Here is a 25,527-nt window from a genome sequence, read left to right on the forward strand (position 1 = left end):
TGCACCTTTCATCCAAGCTACTCAATACTGTCCCTGCAGCCACAGTTAACTAACCTCCAGACGAGCTTCAATGCCATACAACTCTCCTTCCGTGGCCTCCAACTGCTCTTAAATGCAAGTAAAACTATATGCATGCTATTCAATCGATCACTGCCCGCACCTGCCTGCCCGTCGAGCATCACTACTCTGGACGGCTCTGACTTAGAATACATGGACAACTACAAATACCTAGGTGTCTGGTTAGACTGTAAACTCTCCTTCCAGACTCACATTAACTTCTTATGGCTGCAGGGGCAGTATTGAGTAGCGTGGATGAAAGGTGCCCAGAGTAAACGGCCTGCTCCTCTGTCCCAGTTACTAATATATGCATAGTAATATTAGTATTGGATAGAAAACACTCTAAAGTTTCTAAAACTGTTTGAATTATGTCTGTGAGATTAACAGAACTCATATGGTAGGCAAAAACCTGAGAAGTTCCACTTCCTGTTTGGATTTCTTCTGGGGGAGCCATATTTTCAACCAAGCTCTCATTGAAAATACAGAGAGATATGGATGGGTTTTCACTTCCTACGGCTTCCACTAGATGTCAACAGTCAATAGAACTAAGTCTGATGACTCTAATGTGCAGGGGGGTCGAAGGAGACAGAATTTAGTAATCACTGCCATGAGGTGACCATGCATTCAACACTCGCGTTCACGTGAGAGGCAGCTCCGTTCCATCTCTCAATTGAAGTCGATTTAATTCTCCGGTTGGAACGTTATTCAAGATGTATGTTAACAACATTCTAAAGATTGATTCAGTACATCGTTTGACATGTTTCTACTGACTGTAACGGAACGTTTGGACATTTCGTCACGTTATAGTGGTCGCGCTTTGAGACTTTGGTTAGGGTGTTTGGTAAGCAATTCGAAAGTAGCTAATTTGACATAAATAACGGACATTAACGAACAAATCAAGCATTTATTGTGGACCTGGGATTCCAAGGACTGCATTCTGATGAAGTTCATCAAAGGTAAGGAAACATTTATCATGTATTTTCTGGTTTCTGTTGAGTCCAACATGGCGGCTAATTTGGCTATTCATTTGAGCTCCGTCTCAGATTATTGCATGGTTTATTTTTCTGTAAAGTTTTTTTGAAATCTGACACAGCGGTTGCATTAAGGAGAGGTATATCTATAATTCCATGTGTATAACTTGTATTATCATCTATATTTATGATGAGTATTTCTGTTGAAACGATGTGGCTATGCAAAGTCACTTGATGTTTTTGCAACTAGTGAATCTAACGCCTCAATGTAAACTCAGATTTTTGATATAAATATGAACTTAATCAAACAAAACATGCAAGTATTGTGTAACATGAAGTCCTATGAGTGTCATCTGATGAAAATAATCGAAGTTAGTGATTAATTTTATCTCTATTCTGGTTTTTGTGAAAGCTATCTTTAGCTGAAAAAAATGGCTGTGGTTATTGTGGTTTTGTGGTGACCTACATAATCGTTTGTAGTGTGCTTTCGCTGAAAAGCCTATTTGAAATCGGACACTTTGGTGGGATTAACAACAAGATTACCTTTAAAATGATATAAGACACATGAATGTCTGAGAATTTAATTATGAGATTTCTTGTTTTTGAATTTGGCACCCTGCACTTCGACTGGCTTTGTCATATCGATCCCGTTAACGGGACTGCAGCCATAAGAAGTTTTTAAGCATCTCCAATCCAAAATTAAATCTAGACTCGGCTTCCTATATCGCAAACAAAGCATCCTTCACTCATGCTGCCAAACATACCCTCGTAAAACTGACCATCCTACCGATCCTCGACTTCGGCGATGTCATCTATAAAATAGCCTCCAACACTCTACTCAACAAATTGGATGCAGTCCATCACAGTGCCATACGTTTTGTCACCAAAGCCCCATATACTACCACCACTGCGACCTGTACGCTCTCGTTGGTTGGCCCTCACTTCATACTTGTCGCCAAACCCACTGGCTACAGGTCATCTACAAGTCTCTGCTAGGTAAAGCCCCCCTTATCTCAGCTCACTGGTCACCATAGCAGCACCCACTCGTAGCACGCGCTCCAGCAGGTATATCTCACTGGTCACCCCCAAAGCCAATACCCCCTTTGGTCGCCTTTCTTTCCAGTTCTCTGCTCCAATGACTGAACGAACTGCAAAAATCACTGAAGCTGGAGACTCTCCCTCACTAGCTTTAACACAGCTGTCAGAGCAGCTCACAGATCACTGCCACCTGTACATAGCCCATCTGTAAACAGCCCATCTATCTACCTCATCCCCATACTGTATTTATTTATTTATTCTGCCCTCCGTTGCCCCCAGTATCTCTACTTGCACATTCATCTTCTGCACATCTACCATTCCAGTGTTTAATTGCCATATTGTAATTACTTCGCCACCATGACCTATTTATTGCCTTAACTCCCTTATCTTACCTCATTTGCACACACCGTATATAGACTTTTTCTACTGTATTATTGACTGTATGTTTTGTGTATTCCATGTGTAACTCTGTGTTGTTGAATGTGTCGAATTGCTATGCTTTATCTTGGCCAGGTCGCAGCTGCAAAGGAGAACTTGTTCTCAACTAGCCTACCTGGTTAAATAAAGGTGACATAAAATAAATAAAATAAATAGTGCCTTGACCAGGACCCAGGTCCTGTCAGACAGACGTGCGCCTGACCCACATCGGTGGGCTGGGCATTACTGTAAGAGACAAGAGTCGTCTGACGCCCACCCAGCGGGTGGCCTTCATTGGCATGGAACTGGACTCAGTACTCATGAGAGCATGCCTGCCCATCAGAAGGGTTCAGGGGATCGTATCTTGCCTCAACTACTTTCGGCAGGGGCGGGTGGTATCCGCCCTAACCTGCCAACGCCTGTTGGGCTTGCTGATGGCGGCCACATTGTTGATTCCCCTGGGCCTGCCCAATCTCCAGCCTCTTCAACAGTGGTTAACTCCCACCGGCTGCACCCAAAGCTCCACCGTCACCGCCAGCTGCGGGTGACCACACAGTGCCTCAGGGCATTGTTGAGATGGCGCTGTCACTCCTTTCTCTCAGATGGGGTGGAGATGCCGAGGATGTGCCGCCGGGAGCTGGTCAGCACAGACACCTCCCAGAACAGCTGGGGGGGGCAGCGGCTGTTGTACACTACAGCTCCGAGCTGTACTGCTGGCCCTGCAGTCTTTCCTTCCATATCTGAAGGGAAGACATGTCCTGGTGAGAACAGACAACACACCACAGTGGTAGCTTACATCAACCATCAGGGTGGACTGAGGTCCCACCGCCTCCATATTATGGCACGGGAGCTCCTTCTCTGGGCTCAGGGACGTCTAGCGTCTTTGCGCGCAGCGCACATACCTGGCATCCTAAATGTGGCAGTGGATATGTTCTCAAAGGTGGGCTCGCCACCTTGGGACTGGAGCCTACATCCCCAGGTGGTCAGCACCTGTGGGACAAGTTCGGGAGGGTGCAGGTGGACCTGTTTGCCTCCCTGGACAATGCACTTTGCCCCATGTGGTACTTCATGCCTCTGGGCTTAGATGCTCTGGCTTACGATTGGCCAGGGCTGGAGCTTTACGCATTCCCCTCATTTCTCCTGATCCAGGCTGTGCTGGACAGGACCAGGATGGCAGAGCATCGTCTGCTTCTGGTGGCCCCATACTGGCCCAGATGACCCTGGTTCAGCCTTCTCCAGTCCCTGTTGTCTGGGACACCTTGGCAACTTCCCCTGGGACCGGACCTGCTGTCTCATGTCGGGGGAACTCTGTGGCATCCGAGGTCCCACCGTCTCAGTCTGTGGGATTGGCCACTGAAGGGCACCGATTTTTTTTTATTTTGGAAAAGTTTTATTGTTGCATTTCCTTTAAAACATCTCATATTTATTATTGCACGTAATTTTATACACATAAAAATTGTATAAAAGCATAAAACACAGCATTTGAATATTACATTTAAATTTGTTAAAAAGTACATGTTGTTAAAAACAATAGAAACAACCATGAATACAAGTAATTTTTCTTGTAAAACATTCAATCTGTAAAAGCCATTTAAAATGTGAACAGTTGTGGCCTAAAGTTTTGAGAATGACACAAATATGAATTTTCAGTCTGTTGCCTCAGTTTGTATGATAGCAATTTGCATATACTCCAGAATGTTATGAAGAGTGATCAGATGAATTGCAATTAATTGCAAAGTCCCTTTTTGCCATGCAAATGAACTGAATCCCCCCCAAAACATTTCCACTGCATTTCAGCCCTGCCACAAAAGGACCAGCTGACATCAAGTCAGTGATACTCTTGTTAACTCAGGTGTGAGTGTTGACAAGGACAAGGCTGGAGATCACTCTGTCATGCTGATTGAGTTCGAATAACAGACTGGAAGCTTCAAAAGGAGGGTGGTGCTTGGAATCATTGTTCTTCCTCTGTCAACCATGGTTACCTGCAAGGAAACACGTGCCGTCATCATTGCTTTGCACAAAAAGGGCTTCACAGGCAAGGATATTGCTGCCAGTAAGATTGCACCTAAAACAACCATTTATCGGACCATCAAGAACTTCAAGGAGAGCAGTTCAATTGTTGTGAAGAAGGCTTCAGGGCGCACAAGAAAGAACAGCAAGCACCAGAACAGTCTCCTAAAGTTGATTCAGCTGCAGGATCGGGGCACCACCAGTACAGAGCTTGCTCAGGAATGGCAGCAGGCAGGTGTGAGTGCATCTGCACGCACAGTGAGGCAAAGACTTTTGGAGGATTGCCTTGTGTCAAGAAGGGCAGCAAAGAAGCCACTTCTCTCCAGGAAAAACATCAAGGACAGACTGATATTCTGCAAAATGTACAGGGATTGGACTGCTGAGGACTGGGGTAAAGTCATTTTCTCTGATGAATCCCCTTTCCGATTGTTTGGGGCATCCGGAAGAAAGCTTGTACGGAGAAGACAAGGTGAGCGCTACCATCAGTCCTGTGTCATGCCAACAGTAAAGCATCCTGAGACCATTCATGTGTGGTGTTGCTTCTCAGCCAAGGGAGTGGGCTCACTCACAATTGCCTAAGAACACAGCCATGAATAAAGAATGGTACCAAACACATCCTCCGAGAGCAACTTCTCCCAACCACCCAGGAACAGTTTGGTGACAAACAATGCCCTTTCCAGCTTGATGGTGCACCTTGCCATAAGGCAAGTGATAACTAAGTGGCTCGGGGAACAAAACATCGATATTTTGGGTCCATGGCCAGGAAACTCCCCAGACCTTAATCCCATTGAGAACTTGTGGTCAATCCTCAAGAGGCGGGTGGACAAACAAAAACCCATGAATTCTGACAAATTCCAAGCATTGATTATGCAAGAATGGGCGCCATCAGTCAGGATGTGGCCCAGAAGTTAATTGACAGCATGCCAGGGCGGATTGCAGAGGTCTTGAAAAAGAAGGGTCAACACTGCAAATATTGACTCTTTGCATCAACTTCATGTAATTGTCAATAAAAGCCGTTGACACTTATGAAATGCTTGCAATTATACTTCAGTATTCCATAGTAACATCTGACAAAAATATCTAAAGACACTGAAGCAGCAAACTTTGTGAAAATTTATTTTTGTGTCATTCTCAAAACTTTTGGCCACGACTGTACAAATGATTTAACAAAAGTAAAACATTTTTAAGACATGAAAAACATGTTAAAAAGTCACTTTGTTAAAAAGCTGTCTTCGGTCCTTTGTACAGGAGCGGGGTGAGTCCTTACCAAACTCGCCTCCTCCTGCTCTTCCGAATCAATAACTGTCCTGTCCTTCAGGGCCCAGAGGAGATCCCTCCCCTAGACGCAGCAGCGCTGTCAGGCCGTGGCCGTCAGGACCTTGGGTGTTGTGGGGGACCCTTTGTCTGGGGTTAAGGCCCCCTTTCTTCTGTACCACCCCAGGGCCTCCGGGGCTACCATGGCCACTGCCTGGGAGGTGGTCTCTACTTGTTTTGCTACCAGCAGGTTGTGGGAGGACCACAGTGCTTCCTTCAGACACGGCACCAATGGTCCATGTTAGGACAACAGGAGGGTGTAATGAACACCATGCAGAGCGCAAGGACGCTGGTTACAACCACGGCATACCAGTTGCGCTGGCGGTTGTTCTGCTCTTGGTGCACTGGTATTGAGGTTGTGCCTGAGTCCTGAGGGGTGCACTATGTCCTCCAATACCTGCAGTCTCGCTTGGATGAGGGCTTGGCAGCCTCTACACTGAGAGGGTATTTGGCCGCTATATCTTCCTGCCATGCGGGGTGGATGGACATGCCAGTGTGGCGCCATCCCTTGGTCTCCAGGTTTATGAGGGGGGTTCCTCGCCTGCGTCCAGCTAGGACCAGTTCAATGGCGAGCTGGGATCTGGATGTGGTCTTGGCAGCTTTGGCAAAGCCGCAATTCGAACATTTGGAGTCTGCCTCCCTGAAACACATCTCTATGAAGGTGTTTTTCTAGGTAGCGATTACTTCCATGAAGAGGGTGGGTGAGCTCCATCCTTATTCGGTAAGTTTTGAGTGCTACCGGATGGACCCTGGGGGAGGAGTATATCTCCACCCCAACCCTCCATTCCTCCTTAAGGTTCTGTCAGACAGACATGTGAACATCCCTTTTGTCATGTCTGCTTACGACCCCCCCGGCAGTGGCGGGGGAGTCTGGGCCTCCCTCCGGCATGCTATGCCCTGTGAGGGCTACGTGGAGCGGACACGGTCAGTGAGAACAACAGACCAGGTCTTTGTCTCACTTGATCGTGGACACGATTACGACAGCATACCGCCTGGCTGGCAGGCCAGTGCTGGGATCTGTGGTGGCACATTCAACACGAGGTGTGGCTGCGTCCTGGGCTCTACTGAGAGGAGTGCCCCTCGCTGATATCTGTGCTGCAGCCAGCTGGGATTCCTCTTGCACCTTTGGTAGGTACTATCGGGTAAATGTGACACCTCCCTCTGCGGTGGGTTCAGCGATCCTGGGCGTCGCCTCCCCTTCCGTGGACTGTGCCGGGACCCCCCTTCCACATTGACGGCCCTTGCGTCTCGGTCCCTTGCTGGGACTTTACCGCTGGCTGGCCAGGTCCCTCTAGCACCAACTAGTCTGGTATGGGTATACCAATATATTGGAGTGATCCAATATAGTGAAACATAACGAAAGTTACATGAGCTATATGGATCACTCCAATTCTCTACGGTGCTAGAGGCGCCTCAGAAATGATGTAGAAAACGTGATTCGCGGCCATGGGGTCTACATATAGGGGCGGACCCCAGCCATGACACAGGTGTACACGGGAGTAAATCTGTAAATCCTCACCTCGGATGTATCTCTCCGTCGCGAAGTGATACCAATATATTGGAGTGATCCATATAGCTCACATAACCGTGGTTACATACGTAACCTTCGTTTTCCAGCCCTGATACCAGCACAATATCCAACCCAGCCCCAACACCAACCCAGTTCTTCCTGGTCCCAGCCCCAATAACAGCACCAACCCTGGATAGAGAACTGACCAACCACAATTGCCACCTCCAACCCTTCCCCAACATAAAGACACAAACACACCGTCAACCATTCCACCAGACCAGCTATTCCCATACTGCCGTCGGGGGTACGCTAAATACAAATATGACTCACTTTTTTTTTTTAATAAAAAATTCTTCACATTTTCAAACAGTCTATTTATATTTTCCAATGGGGCTATACATTTGGGTGAGGTTTTTTTCTTGCCTGAGTATCCTTGTTTCACTGCCAAAAATTTAATTAAATTGTCTAGTGTTCAGCGAAATAACAACACAATGTCAAATACAGTTAGCCTCATAAAATAATTAACATCCAGTCACAGTGTAACTGTTACTCTTTCGCAGGAATTCCACTAACGGTCCGTATGTAGCTAAACGTAGCTACTGCTCATTCCGTTTGCTCGAAAATGGATAAATGGTTAAAAAAAGTAAGGCCCGGATCCATAGAAACACATACCAACTCTACTGGTAGTACTGCTACCACCAGCAGTACTACACCTGCACCTGTCGACGACACAAGTTGTTCTGCTTCCACGAGCACATCCAATGCTAGCATCAGTATTTCTACATATGTTGTTAGCCCAGCAAGCATGGATACTGACAGTTGTGAATCTGATGCAGCAGAAGAGCTACTGCCCCCTTACCCGGGAAAGCACTGAACAACAGACAGGGACGTTTGACCATCGAAGAGGCGCAAATATGATGAGAACTACAATGATTTGGGGTTCACTTCTATTGGGAGTAGTGCCTTTCCTAAGCCACAGTGTGTTATATGTGCAAAAGCACTATCTCACAACTTGATGAAACCTGCGCAGACATTTAGAAACAAAACATGTCAATTTGAAAAACAAGCCACGGGAGTTTTATGAGCGAGAATTAAGACGACTTTTGAGTAGTAAGACATGCGCCGACTGAGCGCCGACTTCCGGCGCCGACCGAGATGGCCACCTCGCTTCGCGTTCCTTGGAAAATATGCAGTATTTTGTTTTTTTATGTGTTATTCCTTACATTGGTACCCCAGGTAATCTTAGGTTTCATTACATACAGTCGGGAGGAACTACTGAATATAAGATTAACGTCAACTCACCATCGTTCCAACCAGGAATATGACTTTCCCGAAACGGATCCAGTGTTTTGCCTTCCACCCAATACAATGGATCTGATCCCAGCCGGCGACCCTATGCGACGCGCGTAAAAGGGGCAAACGTAGCGGTCTCCTGGTCAGCTTCGGAGACGGGCACATCGCGCTCCATTCCCTAGCATACTACTCGCCAATGTCCAGTCTCTTGACAATAAGGTTGATGAAATCCGAGCACGGGTAACATTCCAGAGAGAACATCAGGGATTGTAACGTTCTCTGCTTCACGGAAACATGGCTAACTCAAGAGACGCTAACGGAGTCGGTGCAGCCAGCTGGTTTCTTCACGCATCGCGCCGACAGAAACATACATCTTTCTGGTAAGAAAGGGGCGGGGGTGTATGCCTTATGATTAACGAGACGGGGTGTGATCATAACAACAATACAGGAACTCAAGTCATTCTGTTCACCTGATCTAGAACTCCTCACAATCAAATGTCGACCGCATTATCTACCAAGGAATTCTCTTCGATTATAATCACAGCCGTATATATTCCCCCCAAGCAGACACATCGATGGCCCTGAATGAACTTTATCTGACTCTTTGTAAACTGAACCACACACCCTGAGGCTGCATTCATCGTAGCTGGGGATTTTAACAAGGCTAATCTAAAAACAAAACTCCCTAAATTCTATCAGCATATCGATTGTGGCTACCAGGCTGGTAAAACCTTGGATCATTGTTATACTAACTTCCACGACGCATATAAGGCCCTCCCCCCGCCCTCCTTTCGGAAAAGCTGACCACGACTCCATTTTGTTGCTTCCAGCCTACAAACAGAAACTAAAACAACAAGCTCCCGCGCTCAGGTCTGTTCAACGCTGGTCCGACCAATCTGATTCCACGCTTCAAGACTGCTTCGATCACGCGGATTGGAATATGTTCCGCATTGCGTCCAACAACAACATTGACGAATATGCTGATTCGGTGAGCGAGTTCATTAGAAAGTGCATTGACGATGTCGTACCCACAGCAACGATTAAAACATTCCCAAACCAGAAACCGTGGATTGACGGCAGCATTCGCGTGAAACTGAAAGCGCGAACCACTGCTTTTAACCAGGGCAAGGTGACGGAAACATGACCGAATACAAACAGTGTAGCTATTCTCTCCGCAAGGCAATCAAACAAGCTAAGTCCCAGTACAGAGACAAAATAGAGTCGCAATTCACAGCTCAGACACAAGAGGTATGTGGCAGGGTCTACAGTCAATCACGGATTACAAAAAGAAAACCAGCCCCGTCGCGGACCAGGATGTCTTGCTCCCAGACAGGCTAAATAACTTTTTTGCTCGCTTTGAAGACAATACAGTGCCACTGACACGGCCCGCTACCAAAAACCTGCGGGCTCTCCTTCACTGCAGCCGAGGTGAGTAAAACATTTAAACGTGTTAACCCTCGCAAGGCTGCAGGCCCAGACGGCATTCCCAGCCGCGTCCTCAGAGCATGCGCCAGACCAGCTGGCTGGTGTGTTTACGGACATATTCAATCAATCCTATCCCAGTCTGCTGTTCCCACATGCTTCAAGAGGGCCACCATTGTTCCTGTTCCCAAGAAAGCTAAGGTAACTGAGCTAAACGACTACCGCCCCGTAGCACTCACTTCCGTCATCATGAAGTGCTTTGAGAGACTAGTCAAGGACCATATCACCTCCACCCTACCGGACACCCTAGACCCACTCCAATTTGCTTACCGACCCAATAGGTCCACAGACGACGCAATCGCAACCACACTGCACACTGCCCTAACCCATCTGGACAAGAGGAATACCTATGTGAGAATGCTGTTCATCGACTACAGCTCAGCATTTAACACCATAGTACCCTCCAAACTCGTCATCAAGCTCGAGACCCTGTGTCTCGACCCCGCCCTGTGCAACTGGGTCCTGGACTTCCTGACGGGCCCCCCAGGTGGTGAGGGTAGGTAACAACATCTCCACCCCGCTGATCCTCAACACTGGGGCCCCACAAGGGTGCGTTCTGAGCCCTCTCCCTGTACTCCCTGTTCACCTACGACTGCGTGGCCATGCACGCCTCCCACTCAATCATCAAGTTTGCGGATGACACTACAGTGGTAGGCTTGATTACCAACAACGACGAGACGGCCTACAGGGAGGAGGTGAGGGCCCTCGGATGTGTGGTGTCAGGAAAATAACCTCACACTCAACGTCAACAAAACAAAGGAGATGATTGTGGACTTCAGGAAACAGCAGAGGGAGCACCCCCCTATCCACATCGACGGGTCAGTAGTGGAGAAGGTGGAAAGGTTTAAGTTCCTCGGTGTACACATCACGGACAAACTGAATTGGTCCCCCACACAGACAGCGTTGTGAAGAAGGAGCAGCAGCGCCTCTTCAACCTCAGGAGGCTGAAGAAATTCGGCTTGTCACCAAAAGCACTCACAAACTTCTACAGATGCACAATCGAGAGCATCCTGTCGGGCTGTATCACCGCCTGGTACGGCAACTGCTCCGCCCACAACCGTAAGGCTCTCCAGAGGGTAGTGAGTCTGCAGAACGCATCACCGCGGCAAACTACCTGCCTCCAGGACACCTACACCACCCGATGTCACAGGAAGGCCATAAAGATCATCAAGGACAACAACCACCCAAGCCACTGCCTGTTCACCCCGCTATCATCCAGAAGGCGAGGTCAGTACAGGTGCATCAAAGCAGGGACCGAGGACTGAAAAACAGCTTCTATCTCAAGGCCATCAGACTGTTAAACAGCCACCACTAACATTTAGCGGCCGCTGCCAACATACTGACTCAACTCCACCACTTTAATAATGGGAATTGATGGAAATTATGTAAAAATGTACCACTAGCCACTTTAAAAACATGCCATTAATATAGTTTACATACCCTACATTACTCATCTCATATGTACAGTGGGGAGAACAAGTATTTGATACACTGCCGATTTTGCAGGTTTTCCTACTTACAAAGCATGTAGAGGTCTGTAATTTTTTATCATAGGTACACTTCAACCGTGAGAGATGGAATCTAAAACAAAAATCCAGAAAATCACATTGTATGATTTTTAAGTAATTAATTTGCATTTTATTGCATGACAGAAGTATTGATCACCTACCAACCAGTAAGAATTCCGGCTCTCACAGACCTGTTATGTTTTCTTTAAGAAGCCCTCCTGTTCTCCACTCATTACCTGTATTAACTGCACCTGTTTGAACTCGTTACCTGTATAAAAGACACCTGTCCACACACTCAATCAAACAGACTCCAACCTCTCTACAATGGCCAAGACCTGAGAGCTGTGTAAGGACATCAGGGATATAATTGTAGACCTGCACAAGGCTGGGATGGGCTACAGGACAATAGGCAAGCAGCTTGGTGAGAAGGCAACAACTGTTGGCAAAATTATTAGAAAATGGAAGAAGTTCAAGATGACGGTCAATCACCCTCGGTCTGGGGCTCCATGCAAGACCTCACCTTGTGGGGCATCAATGATCATGAGGAAGGTGAGGGATCAGCCCAGAACTACACGGCAGGACCTGGTCAATGACCTGAAGAGAGCTGGGACCACAGTCTCAAGAAAACCATTAGTAACACACTACGCCGACATGGATTAAAATCCTGCAGCGCACGCTAGGTCCCCTGCTCAAGCCAGCGCATGTCCAGGCCCGTCTGAAGTTTGCCAATGACCATCTGGATGATCCAGAGGAGGAATGGGAGAAGGTCATGTGGTCTGATGAGACAAAACTAGAGCTTTTTGGTCTAAACTCCACTCGCCGTGTTTGGAGGAAGAAGAAGGATGAGTACAACCAAGAACACCATCCAACGTGAAGCATGGGGATGCTTTTTTGGGGATGCTTTTCTGCAAAGGGGACAGGACGACTGCACCGTATTGAGGGAGGATGGAGGGCCATGTATCGCGAGATCTTGGCCAACAACCTCCTTCCCTCAGTAAGAGCATTGCAGATGGGTCGTGGCTGGGTCTTCCAGCATGACAACGACCCGAAACACACAGCCAGGGCAACTAAGGAGTGGCTCCGTAAGAAGCATCTCAAGGTCCTGGAGTGGCCTAGCCAGTCTCCAGACCTGAACCCAATAGAAAATCTTTGGAGGGAGCTGAAAGTCCGTATTGCCAGCGACAGCCCCGAAACCTGAAGGATCTGGAGAACGTCTGTATGGAGGAGTGGGCCAAAATCCCTGCTGCAGTGTGTGCAAACCTGGTCAAGAACTACAGGAAATGTATGATCTCTGTAATTGCAAACAAAGGTTTCTGTACCAAATATTAAGTATGCTTTTCTGATGTATCAAATACTTATGTCATGCAATAAAATGCAAACGAAATACTTAAAAATCACAAATGTGATTTTCTGGATTTTTGTTTTAGATTCCGTGTCTCACAGTGAACTGTACCTATGATAAAAATTACAGACCTCTACATGCTGTCAGGTTTTGGCCAAGACTGTTCGGGTTTTGGTCACTAGATGTCCCCATTGCACCTTTTTTGTACCTTTTTGTTTTTCTTGCTCTAATTATTGTTTGCCACTGTAGGTCATTCCCTTGTTAGTATTTAAACCCTGTGTGTTCCTTTGTTCCTTGCTCAGTGTTTGTAAGTTAGCACCCAGCCCAGCCCAAGCCTTGTTTTATACAGTTATTTCTCTTGTTGGATTTTCCAGAGGTTCTCTGGTTTAGTTCTTGTGTATTATTTGAGTAGTCTTTTGAGTTTGTTTTTCCCTGCTGTTTTACCACTTTGTGAGTTTCTTTTTTTGTATTTTGGAGGATTTCCATTTTGTGCCTTTTGGCTTTATTTTTGGACATTGTGGATTTAGTTTCTTTGCCTGAAGATTTGTTCTTTAATTAAACCACCATCTCTAGTACTGCTGTGTCTGCCTCATCTTCTGGGTTCTGACGATTATCAGTGACTGTTTCTCGCACCCGGGTCCTGACACATGCTTTGTAAGTAGGAAAACCTGCAAAATCGGCAGTGTATCAAATACTTGTTCTCCCCACTGTATATGTATTACTGTACTCTATATCATCTACTGCATCTTGCCATCTTTATGTAATACATGTATCACTAGCCACTTTAAACTATGCCACTTATGTTTACATACCCTACATGACTCATCTCGTATGTATATACTGTACTCGATACCATCTACTGCATCTTGCCTACGCCGTTCTGTACCATCACTCATTCATATATCTTTTTGTACATATTCTTTATCCCTTTACACTTGTGTGTATAGGTAGTAGTTGTGGAATTGTTAGGTTAGATTACTTGTTTGGTTATTACTGCATTGTCGGAACTAGAAGCACAAGCATTTCGCTACACTCTCATTAACATCTGCTAACCATGTGTATGTGACAAATAAAATTTGATTTGATTTGTTTAAAAGCAACAGATACCATTAATAAGAAGAGGCTAGAAGTGTCTTATATGGTGAGCTACCGAGTGGCTAGGACAGGCAAGCCCCATACTATTGTGGAGGAATTCATTCTTCCTGCTGCCGTGGATATGGCTGGGACAATGCTGGGGGAAAAGGCCAAGAAAATTATACAGGACAATGCCTTCATCAAACAACACTGTTTCACAACGCATCAGTGACATGGCAGGAGATGCTTTGAAACAAATACTGCTTCACATACAAGCCAGTGAATTATATGTGTTACAGCTGGATGAGTCAACAGACGTGGAGGGCCTGGCACAGCTCCTGGTATAGAGACATCCTCTTCTGCAAACCACTGGAAACCAGGACAACTGGATAGGATATTTTTAAAGTACTGGACAGCCTTGTGACATCAAATGGACTTTGATGGTCAAGATGTGTTGGTATCTGTACTGATGGCGCAAAAGCCATGACAGGGAGACATAGTGGAGTGGTAACGCACGTGCAAGCAGTAGTTCCCAACGCCACTTGGGTACACTGCAGCATCCACCGAGAGGCTCTTGCTACCAAAGGAATGCCTGACAGCTTGAAAGACGTTTTGGACATTACAGTGAAAATGGTTCACTTTGTTTAAGCAAGACCCCTGAACTCTTGTGTATTTTCTGCACTATGCAATGATATGGGCAGCGACCGTGTAATGATTTTACAAGATACAGAAGTGCGCTGGTTATCGAGTTTTTTTAAATTGAGAGACAAGCTTAAAGTTTTCTTTACTGACCATCATTTTCACTTGTCTGACAGCTTGCATGATGACGAGTTTCTCACACGACTGGCCTATCTGGGTGATGTTTTTTCTCGCCTGAATGGTCTGAATCTAGGATTACAGGGACTCTCCACAACTATATTCAATTTGCAGGACAAAATTGAGGCTAGGATTAAGAAGTTGGAACTCTTCTCTGTCTGCATTAACAAGGACAACACACAGGTCTTTCCATCATTGTATGATTTTTTGTGTGTAAATTAAATCAAGCTGTCAAATGTGATATAGCGAAGCACCTGAGTGAGTTGGGTGTGCAATTACGCAAGTACTTCCCCAAAACGGATGACACAAACAACTGGAATCGTTATCCTTTTCATGCCCTGCCTCAGTCCACTTACCGATATCTGAACAAGAGAGCCTCATCGAAATTGCAACAAGCGGTTCTGTGAAAATGTAATTTAATCAGAAGCCACTGCCAGATTTCTGGATAGGGCTGCGCTCACAGTTTCTTGCCTTGGCAAATCACGCTGTTAAGACACTGATGCCCTTTGCAAACACGTACCTATGTGAGAGGCGATTCTCGGCCTTCACTAGCATGAACACTAAATACAGGCACAGACTGTGTGTGGAAAATTATTTAAGACAGACTCTCTCCAAGCACACCCTTCTCATTAACCTGTGGTGAGTTATTCACAATTTTTGATGAACAAGTAAGGTTTTAAATGGAAGATGGCTAAATAAAGAGCAAAATTATTGATCATTATTATATTATTATTTGTGCCCTGGTCCTATAAGAGTTGTTTGTCACTTCCCACGAGCCGGGTTGTGACAAAAACTCACACTCATTCTTATGTTTAATAAATGTATTGTCACGTTCTGACTATAGTTATTTTGTGTTTTCTTTGTTTTAGTGTTGGTCAGGACGTGAGCTGAGTGGGCATTCTATGTTGTGTGCCTAGTTTTCCGTTTCTATGTTTGGCCTGATATGGTTCTCAATCAGAGGCAGGTGTTAGTCATTGTCTCTGATTGGGAACCATATTTAGGTAGCCTGTTTTGTGTTGGATTTTGTGGGTGGTTGTCTTCATGTGTCTGCACCAGACAGAACTGTTTCGGTTTTTCATATTTTGTTGTTTTGTATTTTGTAGTGTTCACGTTTATTTGGCTTTAATTAAAAATGATGAACACTAACCACGCTGCGCTTTGGTCCGATCCTTCGTCCACAGAAGAAAGCCGTTACATGTATCGTATAGTGTGCTGACCCTGGTTCTGGAGGGGGTACGCAGCAGGAGAATGAATGTTTTAAGGGGTACGGGATTACAAAAAGTTTGGGAACCACTGCACCAGACCAACCATGACTGACTGACTGACTAATTGATGTACTGATGATTGTTACCTGTTTTTTATTGACTGCATTTCTTTTTAGTCTTTTGTTAGTTTCTAATTTCATTAACTTAAGTTGATTGATTGCTTATTGTTTGAATTGTTGATTATTTAGAATTTTAACTAAATTTGATTATAAATGTTAACTTGTAAATTATTTTGAAGAAAATAAAAATGTGTTGACTTTGTTTAACCAGCTAAACAGCTGTTCTTAGCAAACATGTGTTTGCCGTTACCTTTCTAGCTAATAGGCTATGTTAGAGATTACACTTCCTCTTCTAATTGTAATGTGGGGAGTTCAAAATAATGAAAAAATATCTACCAAATCTATTCATTTTAAAATGTTGATTACCTTTTGCAACAGTTAACAAGTTGTCCCAGATGAATGATGCAGTGCCCCCCCTTGGGCCAATAGAGGTATCGCGTCTCACTAACACGTCAGTTAATTACTATAGCTCCCACCTTTGACCAATCAATGTAATTTTGTAAATGCCGGATCTCTATGGCAAGACGCATCATTCACCCAAGTTTAGTCAAAATCGTCCCAGTGCTGTCTGAGATATTGTGTGACTAACGTACAAATGGATGGACATAGATCCATTGTCCCCTCCCCAATTTCATCGTGGGGGACAATTGTCATTCACCTGATAAGGCAAGACGTGATTTAACATTTCTTTTGCTAACATATGATCGGGGTCCTTGGGTCGCTGGTTTGCCTGGAATGGGGTACCTGGGCAAGAAAATCGTGGCTGTAGAATTAACGGCTTAATCTGCTGTTTACTTTCACGTCCATAGCCTAGAATGCTGGGCTGGAAACTAGGCCAGGAATGTGAACAATTAGACTAGCCAAACAATGGAGTGGTATGTCAACAATACTAGGCACAATCAGACAGGAGACAAACAGAGAGCACAGAGAACACGGCATTCATCATGCTATCTATCCAGTCATGAAAACCTGGCTACTGTACAACTATAAGTCCATTCATATGTTAATGTTTAATTTGCATATACCCCACCCACTCCCCTACCCCATATCCCATTGTGTGCCACCCATGACTGAGAAATGTACATGCCAATTAGAGTCCATATCATTATTTCCTAACAAATCATGGAACATGTGTTATTTTAGTATTTGTCCAGTAGGTTTCCTCAGTGAGGAAGCCCCCAAAACTACATTAAAGAAAAAATACTGAAAATATAATGCGGAAGTTAGTATAATGCATGTTATATAATGCACCACGAAACACTACGCCTATACATCACTGTATAAGTTAGTGTTAAGGCTGGTTTTCCTTGTTCTGTAGTTACCTCTGGATACTGTACAAGCCAGGGAACCTAATAGCCAAGAAAAAAGTGATAAATTGACACTTGTTTAACAAGCATTTGTGGGTGTTAAAAAGACACTGTCATGGGCCACTGAATTCATTATTTCTCTACCAGTAGGCCAGGTACACATGCCTACTCACACACGGTACTGGTCTCATCCATGGACTACCCAAAGTTACAAGTACTAGGCCACTGTCCTCGCTTGCAACACTCACTACCGAGTTGCAAACTGACTCGGCAAGCAACATCAGTACAATAATTGTTCGTCAGGAGCTTCATGAAATGGGTTTCCATGGCAGAGCAGCCACACACAAGCCTAAGATCACCATAAGCAATACAAACTGTCGGCTGGAGTGGTGTAAAGCTTGCCGCCATTGGACTCTCCGCTCTCTCTCTCTAGTCCTGCGTGCCAGGGACTGCCTCCAGAACAGACCCCCTCCTGTGCTCAACCTACATACCATGCCTAGTGCCATCACGGCCAACTGAGCTGAGGATGGAATGACTCAGGAGAGCAGAGATGCCTCATGCCTCTCAGTTATCAGAATGCTCAACTCGTCATCATCACAGCAGAATGTTCATGCGGACATCGCTAACATATCAAAAACCGATCGCAGCAAAGACACCATGACCTTCTCACTAAGTGAGCCCAGCCAAAAATGCAGCAAAGCTATGGGCCATTTGGCTCATTCACACAGAGGAGAGACAGCTTATTTTTGTGTTATTCACAGCCTTCAGAGCAAGGCCTCCCTCTGAAATATCCATGAGTGTTTTTCTACTCCATTAACTGGGCCTGTTGGGATTCCACACACAAATGCCCAACACCGCGCCACAGCAGAAGTCATTATTTACACACGGTCGTGAGAACAAAAAACCTGCACACTGCTGAGAGAGTGCATAAACAAGAAACAGAGGAAGAAGACAGACACTACTGCCTTCTAAGTACTATATCCATATCCCCCAGAACCATGGGCATGAGCGTTCCCATCTTTCATCCGGAGAGAAGGTGCTTGATTTAACTTGCTGCGACCGCCAGATGGATGGGGTTTGAATTTTAGCAGCGATTCCATTGGTCCTTAGCGCAAACTCCACCCACCTGGCGTGCCGTTGAACTCAATCAAGTGCCCGACACGACACCATGTTCTTGAGCATGAGGCGCCTTCAGAGCAAACCCACCTCTCAGGACAATGGATTATCCTTTGGGGTTGTACTACACCACATCAGACGTCACACTGACATGAAGATGAGGGAGGCCAGCAGCCTCGTCTTACAGCGCAATCTGTCCACAAGGCGGCTGTATAAGAAAACATAACAGAGCAGAGATTAATGGGATAGTGGTAGAGGATCTAGGGGTTTAATCACTTCTTGAATGAGAAATAAGAAAGGGCATACTTCTAACATATGGAGGAGAGCTTAGTAAATCAGCCCTGTTGATTAACAGCCACCAGTAACTCTTTACGCCAAGGGGACAAGACGGGTAATGAATAATTACACTACTCCATCTATCCAAGACACTTGTATGGATGGGGATTTTAAAATCCTCTATATTATTACAGTCACTGGCCATGAATAACTGAGTGGACTGAGATGGATGGGTTCACTCCATGTTGACTCCAGCAGCATAGCGGCAGGTGATTAGTAAGACAGACAGGGAGCAAGCGGCAGAGACGCTTTCCTGTGAGAATGGGATGCGCAGCCAAACACCTGGAGACACACAGCTGTGGGCAGGAGACCCCTTTGTGAGAGCAGAGAACCATTTGTTCACAAATATCTGAGACAATCGTGGGGAAAACCAGTGGTCCTCTTTTCATACAGCACACCTGACTGCTGTCTCAATGTACTGTATCAATGGAGGAGTCTCATACAGAATAATGCAAATTGTTGTTCTGATATCTTTTAAAATTCCTAGGGGGCTTCCTATATCAGGACACCTACTGGACAAACACTAAGAGGTCATCATTTTGACTGTGACCTTAAGAGAAAGCAAAAAGCTTCATGCCCTCTACCCATTATTCTTCCATTGTCAGTTAATCAGAACAGGATCCTTGCATTTCTTTGAGGACCAGGTGAGAACAATCATTTCTCATCAAACCATTCATTACGGTCTGCTACTTCACTTCAAAAGTACCAGGTAAGTATGTACCTTACTGACACTACTTTATTATAGCACTACGGGTGGCATGCCTATGCTGCACATAGTAAATAGACTACCATGACCCATGTTCCTATGTTGGCTGTCGATATAAAAGTTATCAAAATGTACTATCGTTCACATTCAAGGATATCATACCCATTTTTCCTTTGAATGTATTTCATGGAATTTGCTGTACACTATTCAGAAATGTAATAATAAATGCAGCCATTTCACACCCAGAACGCAACACATCTGGAAAAGGGGACAGCTCTCAAAAATGTGTGTAAGGGGGGACTTGTTCAATACAGTGGACCACAGAGTTCCAGGAGTATGTAGTATGAATGCTGGACACAGGATAAATTAACAAGTATTCTTTCACAGTGTAAAATGGTGAATCCTACATCAGGAAACTTACTGGACAAATACTAAAATAGCTAATTCTCCAAACCTCAATGTGGCATCAGGGTGGCATGCCTACATAACAAATAGGAACATGGGTCATGGTTGTCCATGTTACATGGTGGGGGCGTGTCATATGCAAATTAGGTTCAAATGACCCCAACGATACACACAACTAGGGGAGGGAGACTACGCCAACAATATGAAGTGAAATGATGAAGCAACTAATTATACTGAACAAAAATATAAACGCAACATGCAACAATTTCTATGATTTTATTGAGTTACAGTTGATCTAAGGAAATCAGTCAATTGAAATAAATAAATTAGGCCCTAATCTATGGATTTTTACATGACTGGGAAACAGATATGCATATGTTGGTCACAGATACCTTAAAAAAAAAGTAGGGTCTTGGATCTGAAAACCAGTCAGTATCTGGTGTGACCACCATTTTCCTCATGCAGCACATCTCCTTCGCATACAGTTGATCAGGCTGTTGATTGTGGCCTGTGGAATGTTGTCCCACTTCTCTTTAATGGCTGTGCGAAGTTGCTGGATATTTGCGGGAACTGGAACACGCTGTCATACACGTCAAGCAAGAGCATCCCAAACATGCACAATAGGCGACATGTCTGGTGCAGGCCATGGAAGAACTGGGACATTTTCAGCTTCCAGGAATTGTTTACTGAGCCTTGCGACATGAGACCATGCATTATCATGCTGAAACATGATGTGATGGCGGCAGATGAATGGCATGACAATGGGCCTCAGGATCTCGTCCTGGTATCTCTGTGCATTCAAATTGCCATCGATAAAATGCAATTGCGTTCATTGTCCATAGTTTTCACCTGCCCATGCCATAGCCCCACTGCCACAATGGGGCCCTCTGTTCACAACGTTGACGTCAGCAAAGCGCTCGCTCACACAACGCCATGGTCTGCAATTGTGAGGCCGGTTGGACGTACTGCCAAATTCTCTAAAACAATGTTGGAAGGAGGTTATGGTAGAGAAATTAACATTCAATTATCTGTCAACAGCTCTGGTGGACGTTCCTGCAGTCAGCATGCCAATTGCACACTCCCTCAAAACTTGAGATGTCTGTGGCATTGTGTTGTGTGACAAAACTGCACATTTTAGAYTGGCCTTTTATTGTCCCCAGCACAAGGTGCACCTTTGTAATGATCATGCTGTTTAATCAGCTTCTTGATATTCCACACCTGTCAGGTGGATGGATTATCTAGGCAAAGGAGAAACGCTCACTAACAGGAATGTAAACACATTTGTGCACAAAATTTGAGAGAAATTTCTGGGATCTTTTATTTCAGCTCATGAAACATGGGACCAACACTTTACATGTTGTGTTTATATATTTGTTTAGTGTAAGAACAGATTCATGTAGCATTCAGATAAAGTTAGTGGCAACGTGAAAGAATCCTCTGCCCCTAAACACTATCTTGTGTCTTGCTAGGCTTTTCGTAACATTATCTAGGGGTGAACAGAAAAGACTGTCAATCTCGTCTGGCTTTTCCAGTCTGGCTGCTGGTAGTGCTTTCAGGGTTTGTAGCTTCCACAGAGAGATGTACTGTATGTACAATGTAACCAGGGGTGACATGTACAGAATGACCTTCTAGGACTAGTCGTAAAGGAGATATGGGTAATGTGCTCTTTTTCACTGAACCAACTCACACAGTCTGTAAAAACCTTGCTTAATGGCAAAGGGAGGAAATTCCAAATGCCAAAGGATGAGTAGGACTGAAAGCATGTTTTCTCTAACTTTATGAAAAGACTGAACTCTTTCCAGTATAGTATATTGATAAAGCAGAGCCCCAGTGGAAGCCAATCATTGCTTTCCTTGTCAAACCGGAGTCTCCAGATCATGTGACTCAACATGGCCTGGCCACAGTTTACCTCTGGCTGTGACCAATGTTGAAAATGAATTGTCTCCATTTCCTTTCAACAGAAGCAGCGTGAGCCTTTCTTCATGGCAGCCTGCCTGCCTCAGCAGCAGAGCTGAGATCAAATGGACAGACAGGCTGAGAGGTAATGAGGGAGTCAGTCTGCATCATCGCTTTCATAAAAACGCTATCTGCTCCTCTGCCGTGCAGCCGTCTTAACCCCCTTCATAAGAAAGGCTTCCTGTTTCCACAGAGTGGAGCAGAGGAGATAGAGAGAGCCTCAGGGTGCTGAGAGGGCAGAGTTAGCTTATTATACAAGCTTTTCTCCAGTCATGAACTCTGCCTGGGATTTAAAGGCAGGTTTCCTTATGTTAAGCATTTATTTCAGTTCTGTATGACTTGAGCTTTGACACCCAGAGTCAGGAACTGCAGAGAGGTCTCAAGACATGTGTGGACTATGCACACCCCATAGTGAATGTATATATACTGTATACTGAACAAAATTATAAACCCAACATTCAACAATTTCTAAGATTTTACTGAGTTACAGTTCATATGAGGAAATCAGTCAATTGAAATAAATAAATTAGGCCCCAATCTATGGATTTCACATGACCGGGAACACAGATATGCATCTGTTGGTCACAGATACCTTAAAAAAACCAGGCCTCACAATGGGCCTAACGATCTGGTCACAGTATTTTTGTGCATTCAAATTGCCATCGATAAAAAATGCTTGTTGTCCGTAGCTTATGCCTGCCCATACCATAAACCCACCACCACCATGTGACAGTCTGTTCACAACATTGACATCAACAAACCGCTCGCCCACACAACTCCATACACATGGTCTGCGATTGTGAAGCCGGTTGGATGTACTGCCAAATTTTCTAAAACGACGTTGGAGGCGGCTTATGGTAGAGAAATGAACATTCAATTCTCTGGCAACAGCTCTGGTGGACATTCCTGCAGTCAGCATGCCAATTGCACGCTCCTTCAAAAATTGAGACATGTGTGGCATTGTGTTGTGTGACAAAACTGCACATTTTAGAGTGGCCATTTATTGTCCCCAGCACAAGGTGCACCTGTATAATGATCATGCTGTTGATATCAACTTCTTGATATGCCACACCTGTCAGGTGGATGGATTATCTTGGCAAATGAGAAATGCTTACTATCAGGGAGGTAAACAAATTTGAGAGAAATAAGCTTTTTGAGTGTATGGAACATTTCTGTGATCTTTTATTTCAGCTCATGAAATATGGGACCAACACTTTACATGTTGCGTTAATATTTTTGTTCAGTGTAGAAATCTGCCTTTTATAATCTCAGAATATAGAGTATTATGTGTATTGCTCAATAAAGGATGGCTTGGCTTCTTCTCAGTATCAACTTCGAGTCGAAAAGTGATTTTGAATTACATAAAAGTACAGAAAGGAGAGATCCAGCTGGGCCATCCGAAATGTCTAAAACCAACAAGTACCGGAGGGCTAGATATTTCAAGGGCACACACACTTGTTTCCCCTATTTAATTCTACTTCCATGTGTATAACACTTCAACAGTCATTATTCAATTCCACAAGGTTACAGATTTGCTTAAACACTATTTAGTTAGACACTGTAAGATGCCCGAGGAAACTTCCTTAGGACTTGAGCTCCTTTAACACACCTATGAATTATTAACAGGCAGTGAATATGAGTGCAGACCCACACTGAGCATGTGCGGGGGGCTTTATAGTGATGTCATTCATTGAGGGATTAAAGAGAGGGGTTGTCTGGGAAACTCAAGGGATGTTAGTGTTTGAATAGTGCGGGGGGTGCTCAGAGTGAGTGTGTGCATGTGTGTGTGCGCGCACGCGTGTGTGTGTGCGCGGGTTGTGTCAGCTGCCTGTCCCCATGAGCTCAGCAGAACCAAGTTGTGACCCAGCCAATCACGTCGGCCTGGCAGGAGGGCCGCTAATACATATGCTAATCTGGTCTCACCCTGCACCCCAACACTGTCGCAAAAAGGAGAGTTTTGTCATCAAGTTTGCCACGTTTTGGCTCCTGCAGCCAGTGATATAACTGCCCCCTGATGGCAAAGTCAGTGTCAGAAAAAATGACAGCATGTGCATGGCATACTGAGGGAGAGTGATATTAGCTGGTTAGTTATATCGATTTTTCTAAAATACATTGTGATCGTGATATGGCAAACAATTATGTGACCTCTGTCCATGTTACTTTGGAATGGATCACATTTAATAATTACTAGTCTGTCATATTGGATATGAAGAGTACTTTCTGGAGATCACACAGCTTTGGACCTGAATAACTTCAGCATATTGAAACGAAAAGAAGAGGACAAAGGGAGTTCGATGAAAAAAGAAAAAAGAAGAGTCTCATCTTAAGAAGCTTTGTGCACAAAAATCTATTAAAAATCAAAAGAGAAAATGGGAGAGGGGGCCGATGACTATCTTGTCTCTTTGTGGGGGGGACACAAGGAAATGCAGTGCTCTACAGAGGAAAGCTTCCGGCCATGTTTAGGCAGTGGATAGAGAGAGAGTGGGTTTCTGTTCCCCCGTCAGAGCTCATGATCTGGAGGGGCTAATCATGTACTGGTCACAGCACAGAGGCATTCTGAGACAGACAGCTCATCCTCATTCACCTCAGCCTTATCGTTTCTACCCTCAGTCCCCATATTCCTAACGTCAACACGTTGACAGTCAGAGCCCCCTTTTGAAAGTGAAATCTGCTTTTTTTCCTGACAGCTTTTTCAATTTCTACATTGGAAGACATTTTTTATACTTCCCTTAGAGACACTCGAATCATTCTCCTCTAACATGGATGTCCTCAGGCAGGTCACAATGTCTGCTCATTATGGGGGCTTGAACTCTTATAAGAGAACCTAGTCAGTACAGTGATACAGTGTTGGGTCCAACTGTTACAGAACATTGCTAGGCCTATATCTCCAGGCGGACTCCTGTTCCGGTTCTTAAGACAAATAACCCTCTAAAGGACACATCTGTTTTAAGTCCTGGTGGAGAAAGATGACGGAGGCTTCCTGTGAGGATATATGGGCTCTGTGAACCAATACAAACATACTGTACAGTGTAGCCTCTATACACGTTACAGAAAACTACCTGAGAAAGACAGGGTGAGTGACAGCTGTCAGTTAGGCACAGCTGTTCAATTCACCACTAAAACCTCCTCCTATCTTTGGTGGTGATCAGAGAAAGGGCTATCTGGAAAGCCCCCTCCATCCTGACTGCACCGTTTGAGTCAGAACACAAGCCATGGAAAGACCAGTGTGACTCAAACCACACTGTAAAACTGACAAATCAGGTTGTGTTCACAAGCGATCTGAATTGTGGGGTTTCTTATGATTTCACAAGGCTTCTGCTCACCTGAAGTGAAACTGCCAGATCAGCGTATGGGCAAGCCCCTCTTTCTCCAACAAACATCCCAGCAGATTGTGAGGGGTGATAAGAGCATGCGTCATGGACCACACTACCTTAATTGTGTTTCTTAAGGTGTCAGCATGCTTCAGTTAGGCTACGTGCCTAGCCGAACTCGGCTAGCCGAACTGAACGAGTGTACTCGCATACTCCCATAAAAAACCTTCATTT

General features: G+C 44.9%; 1 protein-coding gene and 1 pseudogene across 4 annotated transcripts in view; one reads left to right on the plus strand and one right to left on the minus strand.

The window, feature by feature from the left end:
- Window positions 1–25,527, minus strand: part of dennd5a (DENN/MADD domain containing 5A) — a 74,092-nt gene that overhangs the window by 42,640 nt on the left and 5,925 nt on the right. The gene's annotated exons all lie outside the window — the stretch shown is intronic.
- Window positions 17,286–17,336, plus strand: LOC111975213 (U7 small nuclear RNA; annotated as a pseudogene).

This window comes from Salvelinus sp. IW2-2015, linkage group LG15 (assembly GCF_002910315.2).
Source record: "Salvelinus sp. IW2-2015 linkage group LG15, ASM291031v2, whole genome shotgun sequence".
Lineage (NCBI taxonomy): Eukaryota > Metazoa > Chordata > Actinopteri > Salmoniformes > Salmonidae > Salvelinus > Salvelinus sp. IW2-2015.